The sequence below is a fragment of the Helianthus annuus genome, chromosome 17, assembly GCF_002127325.2.
Source record: "Helianthus annuus cultivar XRQ/B chromosome 17, HanXRQr2.0-SUNRISE, whole genome shotgun sequence".
Classification (NCBI taxonomy): Eukaryota; Viridiplantae; Streptophyta; class Magnoliopsida; order Asterales; family Asteraceae; genus Helianthus; species Helianthus annuus.
The window spans coordinates 18,032,036-18,036,184 of record NC_035449.2 but is presented as its reverse complement, the minus strand read 5'-3'; positions in this window follow the sequence as shown (position 1 = coordinate 18,036,184).

The following is a 4,149-nucleotide window of genomic DNA, read 5'->3' as shown; positions in this document are numbered from 1 at the left end:
CGGGTCAAAAGACCTTGTAGAACTCAAGTTTTGGCCGAAAAGGGCATATTCGGTATTTACCGAACCGTAGCCATAACCGCAGGTTATGAGCAGGTTAAAATTTATTAAAAATCTTTAAAAATCCCAAAATATTATTTTACTACCATGGGTAAAAGTTTTGGTGACGAAATCTTGGTTTAGGTAGGCGTTATGCTAATTGCGCTGTTTATTACAAAAGTTTCTTATAAATGCGCTATTTAGCATAACTCCCATTCTAGACCTCGGATTGGCGTGAAACTTTAGGGACATGCTTAGAATTTAGTAAGCAAGGTTATGGTCCCTTCACGTGTCCGAAATACTCGTTTTATTTTAAAAAGGGCTTTACGGTCAACTTTTAAGTAATTAACGGAAATGCGTAAAATACTCGGATAAACGATGAACCGGTCACAGAGGGTTTATACCATCATGTAACCTGGTCTTAAGAGAGTCCTAAGGCATATCTATACCTCACTAAAACGGGTCAGAACTGAAGTCAATGCAAAAGTCAAACTTTTGCGACATTCGGCTCCGAACCGGGTCAATATAGCAAATGGTCGATTCAAACGAGTTTAGACAAGTTTATATACTTAACATCATGTTTTATAAGTGTCAAAACATGTTTCATATCATCTACATTACAAATTATACAAGAACCGCTAAAATAGCTTTCTGTTGACTTTTTAAGCATTCGTTTGACTCGACATTTGAACTAGTTAGAGTGGTGATCAGAGGGAACCCTTTTAGGGGTTTATTACCCACATAAATACCAACACATAACTACTTTTGATTCGACAATGCACTGGACCATTTGTGAATTATCGCAAAGTCAATCGTTAGTTACGACGGATTGACTTTTAGGCTAAATTAAGCAAAAACAAAGCTATGGAAGGTATGGCATACTTACAGAGATTTGTTGAAAGATTTAGAACAAGAGAAGAACACTTGAGAGCTTTAGGAATGACCAGAGAAGTGTGTTTGAGGTGTGTGTTAGTTATGAACCTTGGATGTCTATTTATAGTGAAATGTATGCACTTAGATCATCACAACACACCCTACAACTGAGTATGGATGATGGGCAGGTGTCCCAAGGTGTTATAGGTCGAGTAGGGGGCGCCCATGCCTCACTTATTGGCCATATGATCGTTCACAAGCTCAAAAGGCATGCAAGTCCAAACTTTCTGCATCTGGGCGTCCCACGCGGCCCGCATGGGAGATTAGGCACACTTTAACGCGGGCCGCCTGAAGTTTAAAATCAGACGTGATTAAAGAGGTGGCTCGCGGCCCGCCTCAACTTACTCTAAAACCTTATGCGGCCCGCGCGAGGTCAAGATTTTCAGATTTTTTTAAATCTTTTGTAATCATGATCAGAATCTGGTAATTAATAACGAAATCTTTCGTAATTATTAACCTGACCTTTCGGGTTTGAAGGGGTAACTTTGCGGTTTGGCCCTCGATTATTTACAACTAAGGGCCTCATGTTATTTACCCGCATTGTTAAGTCCCCGGTTAGTTTATTAATTATTTGGAAAGCCTTAACTTTCAGTGTTGGCGCTTTTAACCCTTCTCGTACGAATTTGATCATAACTTTCTCGTCTTAAAACGGAACTTCGCGGAATTTATACAGTATATTCTAGTGAGCGTATTTTACTGTTACAAAGCCTCGGGTACGTCAAAGGGTCACTCAGAGGTATAATTAAACATGTTGACACAGTTAACCCCCGCAGCTTGTAATCTCCCACTTTCTTCCGCGTTTCGCTTCCGTACGATCCATGATTTATTCGTTTGAAGGTACGAGCACCATTTAGGGTTACTATACAGTATACTTACCCTTGTTTGACATTTATAACCCTCGAATTTATATACTTTCAAGGTTTGTCAACATTAGTCTTTTATTAAATATAATACGCCACGTGTAACTTAAGACACGTGTCAATACATTATTGGACACAAAATTTCGAGGTGTTACATCCTCACACCCTTAAAATAAATCTCGACCCGAGATTTACTCAAACAAATAGGGATATTTCTCTTTCATCGTAGACTCAACTTCCCACGTGAATTCGGGACCTCTACGGGCATCCCATTTAACTTTAACTATCGGCACATGTTTTCTTCGGAGCTTTTTCACCTGTCGGTCTTCAATCGACAAAGGCTTCTCCACAAACTTCAAGCTCTCATCTATATGCACATCCGTGTGTGGGATCACCAATGATTCATCGGCGAAGCACTTCTTTAGATTGCAGATGTGGAACACATTATGAATTCCATTGAGCTCTTCCGGTAAGTTTAATTTATAGGCAAATGACCCGACCCGTTCGATAACCTCAAAAGGTCCTATGTATCGCGGGCTCAGTTTACCCTTCTTACCGAAACGCATCACCCCCTTCCAGGGTGATACCTTTAGCAACACTTTTTCACCTACCTCGAAGTGAAAATCTTTACGCTTCGGATCAGCGTAACTTTTCTGCCTATCACGGGCAGCTTTGAGACGTTCCCGGATCTGGACAATCTTGTCTGTTGTCTCGAAAACTATCTCTGGTCCCGATAATTGGACCTCTCCCACTTCCGCCCAACAAACAGGCGATCTATACTTCCTACCGTATAATGCCTCGAAAGGCGCAACCTTTATGCTGGTATGGTAGCTATTGTTGTAGGAGAATTCGATTAGGGGTAAGTTCTTATCCCAACTACCACCTAAATCGATAGCACATGCTCGCAGCATCTCTTCTAACGTTTGAATAGTACGCTCACTCTGACCGTCTGTCTGAGGATGGTAAGCCGTATTGAAGTTCAAACGTGTGCCCAAAGATTGTTGGAAACTCTTCCAGAAATGTGACGTGTACCTAGTATCCCTATCAGAGATAATAGATACAGGTATGCCATGTAAGGCGACAATCTTATCAACATATAACTGGGCCAATGTATCGGAGCTATAAGTCTCCTTGATGGGTAAGAAATGAGCTGACTTAGTCAGTCGATCGACTATAACCCATATTGTGTCGTTTCCTTTGCTCGTTTTTGGTAACTTGGTGATAAAATCCATAGTTACACACTCCCATTTCCATTCAGGAAGTTCAGGCTGTTGTAGCAAGCCAGATGGCTTTTGATGTTCAGCCTTGACTTGCGCACAAGTCAAGCATTTGGCTACATAAGCGGCTACAGACTTTTTCAAGCCTATCCACCAATAGTTTGCCTTTAAATCCTGATACATTTTGTCTGCTCCAGGATGGACAGAATATTTAGAACTATGGGCTTCCTGGAGGATAACATCTCGTAGTCCTCCATAAATAGGAACCCATATCCGCCCATTCAATCTCAAAAGTCCATCCTTGTGAAGAGTTAACTGCTCCTCAGTTACTCCCAACTTTTCCTTAGGATAATTAGCTTCTAACACAGCCTCTCGTTGTGCAGCTAATATCCTTTCAATCAAGTTATTCCTTACTTCCATCCTCCTTGCATTGATTCGGATGGGTTTCATCCTTTCTTTCCGGCTCAGGGCATCAGCGACTACATTCGCCTTGCCGGGATGGTACCTGATCTCACAATCATAGTCATTCAAGGTCTCCATCCAACGGCGTTGCCTCATGTTTAGCTCTTTTTGGTTGAATAGATGTTGAAGGCTTTTGTGATTTGAATAGATCACAAATTTGATTCCATATAGGTAATGCCTCCACAGTTTTAGTGCGAATACAACGGCACCCAGCTCCAAGTCATGGGTGGTGTAATTCTTTTCGTGCACCTTCAACTGTCTTGAAGCATAGGCAATCACCTTGCCTTTCTGCATGAGCACACACCCCATGCCAGTGTGTGACGCGTCGCAGTAAACTACGAACTCTTCGGTACCTTCTGGTAGCGTCAACACAGGAGCGTTGCTCAGCCTTTGTTTCAAAATATCAAAGGATTCTTGCTGCTTAGGGCCCCAAATAAATTTTTCCTTCTTCTTGGTTAGAGAAGTTAAGGGCGCAGCAATCCTTGAGAAATTCTCGATGAATCTTCGGTAGTATCCTGCCAATCCCAGGAAACTACGGATCTCTGTGGGCGTCTTTGGCTCTTGCCAATTCATGACCGCCTCTACCTTAGCGGGATCCACCTGGATACCACGCTCACTTACGACGTGTCCAAGAAATTGGA